The 14,327-nt window shown below is 36.8% G+C and overlaps 1 protein-coding gene across 1 annotated transcript in view; it reads right to left on the reverse strand.

Annotated features, from left to right (window-relative positions):
- LOC134655401 (hemicentin-1) overlaps nucleotides 1-14,327 on the reverse strand; it is a 365,685-nt gene that overhangs the window by 270,429 nt on the left and 80,929 nt on the right. The window lies entirely within an intron of this gene.

Consider the following 14,327-nt stretch of genomic DNA (forward strand, 5'->3'; position numbering starts at 1 on the left):
TAATTATTATAAATTTGTACAGATAGAGCATGATTTAAAAAAATACATGAACAAATTTAATATATTTAGTATTATTTGTATACACATAAGCGCTAGAAGTGTAAGTAAGTACCTCTTTATTACAGACTAGTTTCTGCCCGTGCCTTTATCTTCATGGAATGATGATAATAATTGATAAAAATCATCCTTTGCCCTTTCCCGGGCCACATACTATCTCCATACCATATCTAAAGAGGTTCAGCGGTTTAAGCGTAAAGAGGTAACAGACAGACAGAGTTACTTTTAGTTCCGTGCCTCAAAAGAAAAAAATCGGAACCCTTATAGAATCACTCGTGCGTCTGTCTGTTTGTCTGTCCGACCATTCTCCCCATTTATCTCCGAAACTACTGGGTCTAAAATTTGGAAAAAAAAACAAAACAGTTCTTTACCTGATGACAGGAAAACCTATCAGAAATGTGCAGTCAAGCGTGAGTCGGACTTAATGGACAGAACCTTTGGAACGCGAGTCCGACTCGCACTTGACCGGTTATTTTTAAATATTAGAAGGAATAATTAATTGTATGTATATAGAATGCCACACAAAAGTGAAACAATTATTTATAGTAAAGTTTACAGATTTAATCTAAAATTGCATGCCTCGAATGTAAAGAGGCCTCGGCACATCTCGGCCTTGATAAACTACCTCACTGCTCAAAGTCCCTTGTCTCTGTATGCACAATTCCAGTTTAACAAGATAACTTCATGCACTGTCTAACTAACTTGCCAACCACAATATGATTAAGACAGAACTAAAGGTCTATCTAAAAGATACAAGATACAAGACATTTATTCATAAAAGTCAATGTTTTACAGGTCAGGTAGGTACGTATAGTAGAAGACATATACGACACTATGCGTAAAGCAAGTGTGAGTCAGGTGCAATTTGCTCGTGATCTTCCTGCAGGCGCACAAGTGATTGTGTATTTTCATCACCTGGCACTACTTTTCCCCCAAATAAAACGCCTGGCATTGTTATATTTGAATTACATACATAATTAGCTATTATATCACACCAAACTAAGAGCTCTATAAATTGCACACCTTCAATTGATTTTACAACCCCTTTGTTGCCCATCCACTCCCGCACCCACCGCTGAACAGCTGCCAGGCGCCCGAATTCATTAATAATGATAGTATGGCACACTAACTAGAGGGATTTCGTTGCTCTATAAATTGCATACCTATTTCCGTGGCTAGCTCTCCGGCTATAAAGGCCGTATCACGACCTCCTAGCCTAGTCGGTAGTGAGCTTGCCTACGAAGCAATAATATATGTCCCTGGTTCGATTTAGTAAAACATAATTTGCTATTTGCAATGATTATGGAAACTATATCACTTTATTGCTCAAGCGCGTTTGTCCTGGCTATATTCGCTAACGTTTGCGTAACTTACTTTCTGTTCATCTCGCTAGCACAAATATGCTAGTACAGTCACCAGCAAAAATATATGACTGTGGGCAGCCGTGCAATAATATCTGATGCTCCATTGGAGGCATAAGTATATGACAACACTACCTCGGTAAAAATATGTGATGCTTTGTGGCCGGCAAAAACATCGGTACTCTGTATCCGCATAAATATCGGATCGGATCGCTTAAAAATATTTGATTACTCATAAAAATCAAAATTATGGGCTTACTCTCATCTGGCATAAATATCTCTCCAATGTGAATGCAAATACATCGGATGGCAGACGACCGCCTATATACATATCTGACACGAAATTATGAAATATGTCATCAATCGGCAAAAACGAACCATACCTGGATAGCATAGAGCCTTACATTGTTTGAAGTGATTTGACAATTCACGAAAAGAGTGCAGACTTGTCACTGCATATGTCTGTCTCACATATTTCATTTGCAATTTTAAATTGTGACATAATTCAGGTAGACTTTTAATAGACAATGTGGCATAAACCTCCTTCTTACATAAAAAATAATGATGGAGAGGTCAACCTGTGAGACTGACAAGGACAAACAATAATAGCGCTTTCGCTGCTACTCCTACTGAAAGATACATAAGACTATCCCGTTTAGTCATTTCCCCCACCCCTCATGCCAGATCCAGTTATATACTAGATTCATGATTGCAATACGTTACAATTCAAAATTATATCCAGTTTATTCCGTCAAATCGATGATAGAATGTAATGTGAGACAGACATATACAATGACAAGTCGGCACTCTTTTCGTGAATTGTCAAATCACTTTATACAATTTACGTTTAGTCATTTCCCCCACCCCTCATGCCAGATCCAGTTATATACTAGATTCATGATTGCAATACGTTACAATTCAAAATTATATCCAGTTTATTCCGTCAAATCGATGATAGAATGTAATGTGAGACAGACATATACAATGACAAGTCGGCACTCTTTTCGTGAATTGTCAAATCACTTTATACAATTTACGGCTCTATACCAAACATGTATGGTTCGTTTTTAAAGGTCGATAACATATTTGTGATTTTCCAACGTGTCAGATAAATAGGCGGTCTGTCGTCCATCCGATGTATTTGCTTTTACAGTGGAGAGATATTTATTCCAGATGAGAGTAATCACATAATTTTGAATTTTATGAGTAATCAAATATTTTTAAGCGACCCTGTCCGATATTTATGCGTATACGGACTAACGATATTTTTGCTGGTCACAAAGGATCACATATTTTTACCGAGGTAGTGTCGTAATATACTTATGTCTCCAATGGAGCATCAGATATTTTTGCACGGCTGCCCATAGTCATTTATTTATGCTGGTGACTGTACGATCAAACTTGGCCTAACTGAAATTGCGGTATTTTAGATTTTTCTAGTGCGTTATAGGTTAAAACACTAATCTAGCTCAGAATTTGTAGCTTGCCGTGCCTTCATATAACCATATTGACTTGGTTAATAACTTTCATTACTTTCGACCCTGCCACAATTTCCATCAATTATGTCGTTCTAGCACTGAACATTGTTCCTTAAATCTCGTTAGTAAGTTTGCCTCCATAACGCGGGAATACTAAAGTCAGCGGTACCTACGTGCATACTGGCCGTAATACATCCGTGCTGAGACAGCTGTATTATTAGCATAGAGAAATATACCTAAGTAAGGATAGAGTGGCCACAACACAGGACCACCTGCAGTCGAAGACCGATGACCTGGCCGATGCCGCGGCAAGAGAAGGATTGCGTATCAACTGTGCCAAAACAAAAGCTATGCGCCTGCATGCCCCGAACACAACTCCAATTCTAATAAACGGGGAACCGGTTGAACAAGTTACAACATTCACATACCTTGGAAGTGTCATGGACCCCCTGGGAGGTGCAGAAGCGGATGTTGAAGCTCGCATCAATAAAGCCCGCGCCGCATACGCACAGTTGAAACCCGTGTGGACTTCCACAGTAATCACTCGCCGCACCAAGCTAAGGGTTTTCAACTCGAACGTCAAGTCGGTCCTCCTGTATGGATGCGAGACATGGCCCGTCAAGCCAGACATAACGAGTACAGGTGTTTGTAAACAAGTGCCTGCGGCGAATCGTAGGAGTCTACTGGCCACGGACCATCTCCAATATTAAATTATGGGAGTTGACCGGACAAAACCCTTTAGCTAAGGAGATACTTCTGCGGAAATGGCGCTGGATAGGTCATGTTTTACGAAGGCCAAACAACCACATATCCAAGCAAGGGCTGACTTGGAAAATTCCCGGAAGAAGGGGGCCAGGTCGCCCACGTACCACCTGGAGGCGCACAGTGGAAAAGGAGGCTGCACCAGTCGGCCTCGGCTGGGCGGAGCTGGAGGAGGCCGCGCTGGACCGCGAAAAATGGAAATCCCTTCTGAGAGCCCTATGTCCCTGGGATAACAGGATACCATCATCATCATCAAGGATAGAGTGGTAACTCCATATATCAATTTTATTACCAAACCTCGAGTTATTTCGTAGTCGACATCTAGCGTCAAGTAGCGGATGTAGAATTATAGTGTCTTCTATTACCATCTACCTACTTATATCGTCCGGTTAGTGAAGCAGTAAAAATCCAGATGGTTTGACAGTTTTTATATTTCACAAAAAAGAAGAAGAAAGTCTGTTAGAATAGTACACAGCGAAAGCACAGTTTCTAAGCAAGCATTTATCATTTTTTTCTCACCTCAAAAAGTGCCCAGCGCCGCTAAAGAAGTTTTCACTTCAAAAACTCCATTATATCGCCAATAAATAAGTAGGTACTTATTGAAGTGAAAACTTCTTTAGCGGCGCTGTGCACTTTTTGAGGTGAGGAAAAAATGTTAAACTCGAGACAGCGTAAGACGTAAGGCGTTAGGCGTTAGGCGTAAGGCGTAAGGCGGAACCTTCTCTTTCTACCGCGCGGCGAAAATGTATGCCTGAGCCTGCTGTTTCGTTTTTATTCACCAAAAAACTTTAGTCATAACTAATGGGCGGATGACGGATGCAATATACGTCAAAATCATGTCAAACGATATACGTAGGTAATTAAAATTGGTTTAAATAAGACGTATATTGCATCCGTCATCCGCCCATTAGTCATAACGTATCATAATCAGGTCAATTATTTAAAGCTGGACTTTTATATTAAGCAATAAAGCTCAATGTTCTAATCTTGTACGGGCTGAAATACGAGGATCTCACAGTTTAGAGTACATTCTAACTTTATATCACTCCAATATAATTCAATAAAGCTACATCTTGATGAAATCGCTAATAAAAGTGAACTCTAGTACTGGTGAATAAAACTCAAAATATCATGCCCAAATATATTTAGATGCGAGGTCTGCAAGGTAGGTAACTTTACAATTTCTATTCGAATTTTAAACAATTAACGCTACAAATTTAGGCTCACTGGCCAGCAATTTCGGAACTAAAGTTTTTCAATAGAAAGGAGGATGGGTCAATTATACATAGCGCTGAAGACATTTTGGACTAGTCATTGAGTTTTCACTTCTGTCGGCACTCCCGGAGTGCAACCCGTTGTTTTTTTTGCGAAGCTAATGACAATTGTCACAAGAAACACGACAATTGTCACGAAATTCCGACACAACTCATTTCGTGTCAAGAATTACCGAAATTTCTATTAAAACGTGTGACAATTGTCATCATCATCATCATAAACTTCGAAAGAGAAATACCTGTTTTTTGACGATATAATAAAGTTTTTTTAAATAATACAATGATGGTGGCAAACAGGAATACGGCCCGCCCGATGGTAAGCGGTAACCGTAGCCCATGGATGCCTGTGACGTCAGCAACAGTGACATTTGTCGAATTGTCGCACCTGTTGCCATGGTGAAATAGGGGCCTGGTGTCAAAGTAGCGGTACTGATAATTCCACTGCTTGACGTTAGATGTCGACTACGAAATAACTCGCGTTTTAGTAAGAAAACTGATGTATGGAGTTACCACTCTTTCATTACTTATATTTCTCTATGATTATTAGATAAGCCTTCTCGGTCACACAATCTCGGCAGCTAAATTAAAGTGCCACTGTGTTAAAATACTCGTAATGTTTTAAGGTGACAGTCCATTTCCAACCGCAGCTGCACTACTGTTCATTTTACTATGGAAATTGATAGTAACACCGACGCGTTCAGTACCAGTAGTGCAGCTGCGGTCAGAAATGGAATGTTACCCTTAGTGTGTAGAAGAACTTTTCTGAAAGCGATAATTATTCGCAGTGGCAGATTTGCAGTTTTTGCCGCCCACCTTAGTCCCCAGGCCCTGTAGCCGCCTTTTTCAGCTTATATCAATTTGCCGCCCATAATATCGGGTGTTGCCTGTAACACGAGCAAATAATTAAAACATATTTATACTCCTCAAACTATAAAACTTTATTTAAACAACTTTTTATTTTATTTCTAGTTATCTTATAATTTTAATTTGTTTGTTACTTTAATAACCTTTTAATTTTATTTGGGTTTGTTAGAATTGTCTCGATGAGTAGGTATTAGTTGGCTGTGGAAAGAAAAATATATTCTTAGATAAAAGCTTATACCAAAAATGACAAAAAAAAGTAATAATGAATCCTTTTAACTTCCTCTTTTTCATACAAAATAAATATTGCCTTCTATGTACGCTGACATCAATGTGTTTGACGTTGCTTGTCACGCTTTAAACATAACGAAATTTGCATTACATTGCGTCTTAGAATAAATTTTAAAGTGTAATAAAAATCAAAACATACTGAGCCTTAAGGCAAATCCGCCACTGATTATTCGAGAACATTTTGAATTCGATGTGCTATGATTATTTATTAGTTAAATTAGGCTTTATTCATAAACCACTCTTCTCATTTAATAATAATTAAAAAAGCGGCCAAGTGCGAGTCGGACTCGCCCATGAAGGGTTCCGTATTTAGGCGATTTATGACGTATTAAAAAAAAACTACTTACTAGATCTCGTTCAAACCAATTTTCGGTGGAAGTTTACATGGTAATGTACATCATATATTTTTTTTAGTTTTATCATTCTCTTATTTTAGAAGTTACAGGGGGGGGGACACACATTTTACCACTTTGGAAGTGTCTCTCGCGCAAACTATTCAGTTTAAAAAAAAATGATATTAGAAACCTCAATATCATTTTTGAAGACCTATCCATAGATACCCCACACGTATGGGTTTGATGAAAAAAAAATTTTTGAGTTTCAGTTCGAAGTATGGGGAACCCCAAAAATTTATTGTTTTTTTTCTATTTTTGTGTGAAAATCTTAATGCGGTTCACAGAATACATCTACTTACCAAGTTTCAACAGTATAGTTCTTATAGTTTCGGAGAAAAGTGGCTGTGACATACGGACGGACAGACGGACAGACGGACAGACGGACAGACAGACAGACATGACGAATCTATAAGGCTTCCGTTTTTTGCCATTCGGCTACGGAACCCTAAAAAGAGTCATACCGCGGTATTCGGAAAATAAGATCCGTTCTATACTTCGTTTTTTTTAGCATTAGAAATAAGGTAAATAATCTTGATATGTCTTTTAATTGAAAAACACATTTTAAAAATAAGTTACGGTAAATATGTAACAGTTATGAATCTAATACGATCTTTTATAGTCTTCTGCTTTCATAAGTAATAGTTATTGATGTTTAAAAAGTGTTTTTCAATTAAAAGACATGTCAAAATCGCTTACCTTCTTTCAATTTCTTTCTAATGCTAAAAAAACGAACTATAGAGAAGAGAACGATACGATATGTACTAGATACCTGGTAGTTTAGATTTCAACTAGATATCTTTTGCAGCTCAATTCGGGCAACCAATGTCACTTTTACGATAAATTATCGTATTAAGATCGTTTCAAAATAGTTTTGAGATCTAAGAATACATAACGAGACGTTTTAGACATTGTGGAAATCGTTCAAGAGTGTCTCCAGAATCGCGGAAATATCAAATTTGACAGGCTATATCTTACAAATATTGTTATCGTATCTTGGTGATGTCTATTAGATATCTAGTTCATAATCCGAATCGGGCCCATAAACTATTCCGCTTCTCCCTTCCACAGCTACTTTCCCATTTCCTTATACCCTTTCAAATTATAGCCACATACACCCTCTGTTCGTAATTTGCCTTCAATCGTAACCTTCCTTTGACGAGTTGGTTAAGTACCCAAGTTAACGTAAAGGGCAGACCTCTCATTAATGAAGGTTAGACTTAGCGTGATGTAGAATCGATTCACTTGTGATCTACGTTTAGTAAAGTAGGAACCTTGGCAAGCTTGCGCAATCTAGTCGGGTGAGGTCATTTGGTTATTAAATTACAGCTTAATTTTAATTGAATCCTTTATACGAATAAAAATTTGCCAAACTTTTAGGCTAAAAGCTGTTGTATATTTAAAAGCGTTTAATATTATTGGCTAAATTTCGTTAACAATGGAAATAATGAAATTGTATGAATAGGGATCGAATTAACGTAAGTAAATACCTACTTTTGCAGTTTACTTTGAATAAATAACAATAAATGTGAATTTATTTTTTTATTTCACACACTATTGCACACAGCTTACACAATAATATTTTAAAGTATTTTCGTCAAAGCAATTTGATCTTTACTTTGCAAAATTCACTCTGAACTAAATTAAAACCCTGATTCTGTTTATTCCAATAAGCAACATTAATACGTAAATGATGACTTACATTAGCATATAATTAATGCATTAGCATTAGCATTAGCATATAATAATTATAATTGTTAAATATTGTTAGTGTTAAATATTGTTATTGTTAAATATTGTTATTGTTAAATATTGTTATTGTTAAAAATTGTTATTGTTCAAATATTGTTATTGTTATTAGCCGGACCTTCTGGGGCTTAATTTTCTGTGACAGGTAATCGGTGATCACGTGATGCTTTCCATAGGAAACGAAGCGCCGGAAACTCCGGCCCGGACCCGGCCCGGTCTATCGTGAGTCATCCTTAACATGTTAATGTTACTTTTTTACGCTAAGCTATTAGCAGGATTCAATTTGAAGGTCATTTTAACACCTAACGCCATTCGAGCAGTTACGTGCTCCACATGTCAGTGAAATCAGCAATATCACGATATCTAGGTCAAGACATTTCAGACCCTCAACAACATACCTACAATATGACTTATCAGGGCTCTTTGTGGTATCATCAGTGAAATTCACAGAACCTGTTTCGTTGTATTTTGGTATTTCTGACCGCTGCGTATGTACCCATATAAGACAATGTTTTTCATTTTTCATCAGAAAATGATACGTTTCTGCACTAGAGCATTTTAGGTTCCGAGTCATTGAGCTATTATTACTAACGTATAGAGGAGACATCGCCCATCACTACTGTGTTCCGTTCAACTGCGGCCGGCCGGCCACACGCCACTCAGTCGCTTGCGAATTCTAAAGCGACGCAGTCGTATTTGTTTTAAAACGAAACAGTGTAAAAACTCGGTAAATATGCTCTCGTGTGTGCTGCGATATTGCACTAATAATTCAAGCAATACGTCGAAGTGCAAAGGAGTAACTTTCCATCGGTAAAACTCTATAATCATTTTAAATCTTAATTTGAACAAAATGTTTAGTGGACGCCATGTTGCGTCATTTGTCATAGACTAAAAATTAAGAGACGTGACATTGTGTACATTGTGTGGATGTAGCTGGTCAAGGAAATCTTGTCAGTAAAAAAAGGCGCGAAATTCAAATTTTGTATGGGACGATATCCCTTCGCGCTTACATTTTTCAAATTTGCCGCCTTTTTCTACTGACAAGATCTGCTTGACCAGCTATAGTAAAAGGTGATGTTTCTTTTTAAAGCGGAATATAATATTTGTACACATTATTTAGAAAAGAACTGACAGTTAATGGATGAAAAAAAGGTAAACTATGAAAAACTATCCTTGAATTTTGAAAGTGATAATTTGTCTTATTTTATTCAAGTTTTCCACGTCTGGGGCGCAAAACAGGGAAAAATGGATAAAATTTGACCAAAACAACCGCAGCGAAGAGAGCTGGTTACCGTCCGTCCACCCGTCCGGGAAGGCGTTTCTCAGAGCGGCAAAAGTTAACAAAACTTATATTGTTTAAGGGTAATTAAATAAAAATAATATTACTACAAAACTATACGGCAATTTTTTTTATAAAAGCAAAAAGCTTTCCATGACCCCCTGAACCAGTTAATATATGTACAGTCGCCATCAGTTGTATCAGAGCGGCCACGGTGCTCAAAAATATCTGAACATGCACTCTAACGCCATGACAATAGAGGCCTGCTCAGATGTTCGTGAGCACCCTGGCCGCTCCGATATATCTGATGGCGACTGTACATACCTCAGAGGTAAGTGTAATAAATATTACACTTACCTAATTAAAATTGACCAAAAATAAACAGACAATATTCATATAACTTGATAATCTTAATATTAAAAAATGTATCATACACGTTCCCGTAGGTACCTAATTATTTAGGCAGAATATAAACAAGTGTCGCGTCTGCGACGGTGACATCGTATGTCTAGTTAGCCGCCCTCCCCGCGCCCCGCACTACCGCGCTTGCTACCATGATTTTGTTCGTGCCGTCTGTTCTATGTACGTAGTACATTATACTTCAATGTTCCGAGTACGATTTTTTTTACGATAAGCAATTGAAATTTGGGTTTAAATGGATTTTCTCAAACATGCAATGAAATGTCGTCGCTCCGGGCGTTATATCAGGCTTCGAAGTATCACGTTTAGGGCGGAGCAACTCCAGAGAACTGTAAAGGAATTTCATACGAAATTGAAGGCCTAGGCCGGGAAGTAATTTTTGTTTAAATTCTAATGTAAACATGGGGTCTGTGTCCATGAACAGACTAAACAGCCGAATTATTTTTTTTTTTATATTTTTGGTGAATGAATGGTTATCAGACCAAAATATCCGTGTTAACGCCTGTTATACACGAACGTACTGATATTAAGAATACGAATATGTATGATTAAATGTGTTGATGAATAAATTTAAAATTTTGTCTATACGTAAGTCACCAGGGACCATAGACAATATTTAAAATCCTCTGCATTTATTTTATTTATAGAAATTGAGATTCTTATTATCAGATTGTGTCTAATGGCCCTAATAAGGTCTATTCGAACACTACACACGCGAAATACGGACGACTTCCGTAAAAAAAAACAATTATGGCGGGATTGGAAGGAAAATTAAAAAAACTTTTGTTGTGAAGTTGGATTTTTATTATAAAGATTATAAATTTGTTTTTTTGAGTGGTGTATTTTTTTATTTTATTGCATGTTTGAGAAAAGCACTATACATGCCTAGCCGTGAAAAGGTCTTGCCGGCTTCGTATCACTATCCGGCATACCTACTCACCCGGCAAGCCCTTCTTTCCGCGTCTGGAGTAATGTACTATTGTTATACAATTTTTATTCTGATATTTTTTTTTTTTTTTTATTCATGATAAGCTAACATACATTTTATAAATTACATAAAACTCGCCAAACTGTGGAGTTTGATGGCGAGGTACGCTCTTTTTTTATGCTTATAACTTAACCTATTTGGGTCAAACCCGTTTTATAGTAAGGTATGGTTACCTCGTTCCTGTAGACATCGCAAGGTTAAGAAAATCTAAGGGGTTACATTTTTCGAGTACTTGAGACTCAAGTTACAAAACAATAATAAAAAAAGGGTTAGATATGTACCAGAATCGTTAACTTTTATTGTATTTGACTGCCCATTCCATAAATAACGATACTTTTGCCTAAATTGTTAACTGAATACTATTTGTCTTTCATATGACCTACTTTACAAATCATCAAGCAATTCAAGAATAAAATACAAACAGGGTTATCAGTAATCAGTTATTACTACATAGTATAAAAAAGTCGCTTCCCGCTATCTGTCTGTCCCTATGTATGCTTAAATCTTTAGAACTACGCAACGGATTTTGACGCGATTGTTTTAGTAGATATAGTGATTCAAGGGGAAGGTTTATGTATAATTTGTTAACCCGTGCGAAGCCAGGGTGGGTCGCTAGTTCATGAATAAAAAGTAACAACGATACTTATCAGAATGATTGATGCAAAAGTCACTTTCACTCTTTCAATACTAATCTTTCAATATAATTCTTAGGCAAGTTATAAAACCACGAAATTACTATTTTTACTTAGTTGCATTCTACACAACTTAGCTTAAGCGTTATTTATTATGGCCTGAAATAATAAAACGTTCATAAAACATAATTGCACACCGTATTTTTAGGCCGAATGAACTAAACAGAAAATTCAACCCTAGAAACGAATTATAAGGTCGAAAGTATCTTGCGCGGTATCAGGTCATTAAAAGAGACTTAAAGTATTACATAGTGCTTGTTTTTTCCTATAACAATGCGACGTAATAAAATTCGTTCCATTTTTTGTGGGTTATGTTCTTACATAAATATTACAAAATTAGGCATTATCGCGGTATTCACGGTATGTACTTAATTCAATGTTTTTAAGTATTTAAAGAGTGCAGAAAATTTTATACAATCAGCATCAAAAGTAAATATATCAGACTATGCGTCAATAGTATAACCATTGACATAGATATCTAGGGACTGGCTTTACGGGCAATAATAATGAGGCATGACAGGGGCCAGTACAGCGGTGTGAAATCGCTACAACGCGATTGGTTGATGAGTTCGCATCACGCGCGCGATTGGTTGACGAGTTCGCATTACGCGCGCTATTGGTCGCAACTAGTCGTTAGATATTATACGTCAATGAGTATAACATATTATAGAAAAACGTAAACTCAAGAACGTACAAACGCATTGATGAGTGAGTATACATGTAGGCATGTCGTGCGCACACGCACATACAATACCAATACTCTTTATTGCACACCTCAATAAAAAAAACAATACAAAAAGAAAACACATTTATACAAAACGAATTCCGTACTATGGCGTATCCGCCTAGTGACATACGCTTGAAAATGTTTCTTTGAAAGTGCTCCAAAGCCGACATCTAATTATGAGAGCAGACTGCAAGAACTAATATTAAACTGTTTAACGGTATCTGCGCGTTATAGTAAGTGTAGTAGTTTGATTCGCAGCGAGCAAGTTCTAGAAATGCCATCACACTTAGTCCTTTGCCGTGTTTGAAGTTAGATTAAGGTCTAAAGTTTAGAGCACAGTTGGAACGGAACAGCTGTATCATAATATTAATTAATGTTCAGCATTTCTGAGACAAACAAGAAACAAACGAACATCGCGTTTGATAAAAAGAGATGATTGTTGTCTTTAGGCACTTATAACTCCAGGCGGATGCTTTAAAAACTTCATTTTAACGGTTTTCTAGCCTAATCAATAGAGAAAAACCAGAAAAATGTCAATGGATAAAAACCTCCGCAAATAATTACATCCAAAGATTTCTTGCATATTTAGGACTATACAGGTACCTACGTGCGCACCAATTAAAAACCGTTTTGCATCATTTGCATGGCACAAGGTTTTCAACTAGGAGGAAAACTACTCAATTGTCAGGCCACATGTAAGGTAAAAACCTTACCATAGTGGTATAAGCTTACTATCTAGGTAAGTATAATAATATCCCTTGAGTATCCCAAGCAGTTTTCTTGAATGCATCATCTGAGTAAAATTGTGATAGAACTTTGCCACACTACAGCGTGCTCTGCAACGCCGCTGTTACATTTTACAAAACGTGTTTGCTACATTAAAGCGCTACAAAGACATGGTTCTATTCAGTGCGGAAAGTTTACGGAGTTCTATAGAACCAAGTGTATTACAAGTTGTTTTGTTACGGATGAAGCCGCAGTTCACATGAAAGGTAAGTATGAGCTTTGCTTTCAACGAAGTTCAAAATGGAGGATTATTAAGTCGAGGTTGTTCAACGTACAATTCAATATAAACACCTCGAAGTGCATAATGAAAGAGAACTAAATACAGAATATCACAACAAAAATAGTAGAAGGCACAGGGCTAAGTAAAAACTTCTGAATTTTGGGCCATATGGTAAAAATTTAAGTATTTTCTATCTAGAAAATACTTCAATATTTACCGTAATATCAATTATATAAAAGACTAGACTGACTAGCGTAAAGCGCACCATAAATATCACCAAAGCGTAAATAAAGCATACAGAAAGCTGCTTTTACAAAAAGTATACATACAAAATACATACAAAAATACATACATACACAATACATAGAAAATAGGTACTTTAATCTTTTGTAATTAATGTAAATTTTATAAAATAAAAGTGCTCGAAATAACTTGTGTAAAGCTCACTATGAATATCACCAAAGAGTAAATTAAAGATAAAGCTGCTAGTTTTTACAAAAAGTACAGTCCTCAGAAAAAAATCACAAGAAGTGTAACTTGTATCGCAAAGTTGTATAACGGGCAGTGTTATGACCTTTGTACCCCGCAGAAAATATCCCACTGTTAGGAAAACCGCGCACTCACGAAATTCACTTAAGACCGACTCAATGGAGATGCTGATATATCTTTTCTAATGTTAAATATCACTTCTCTGGCCACAAGACTTACTTAAAAAGGTCGTATAAGCTACGTAAGTGGAATGTAATAAAGTCCTTTTTGAATAAACCGACACAAAACGTAGTGATTGCGAGCAATCCCCTTGCGGCCTTTTGAGGAAACACTTTGGCTGAAACGCGAATCAACATTATCGAGGGCCGAAACTAAATAGTTATGCTTCGTCAGGAGTTTGTTAGTTGTTAGTTACCGTAATATATTGTATCGGGGATTATGTGAGCAAAGTTTGCCGAGAATATGAAAAGTTAATTGAGTTTTCCGTTAACGTTTAACAAT

The sequence above is a fragment of the Cydia amplana genome, chromosome 16 (genome assembly GCF_948474715.1).
Source record: "Cydia amplana chromosome 16, ilCydAmpl1.1, whole genome shotgun sequence".
NCBI lineage: Eukaryota > Metazoa > Arthropoda > Insecta > Lepidoptera > Tortricidae > Cydia > Cydia amplana.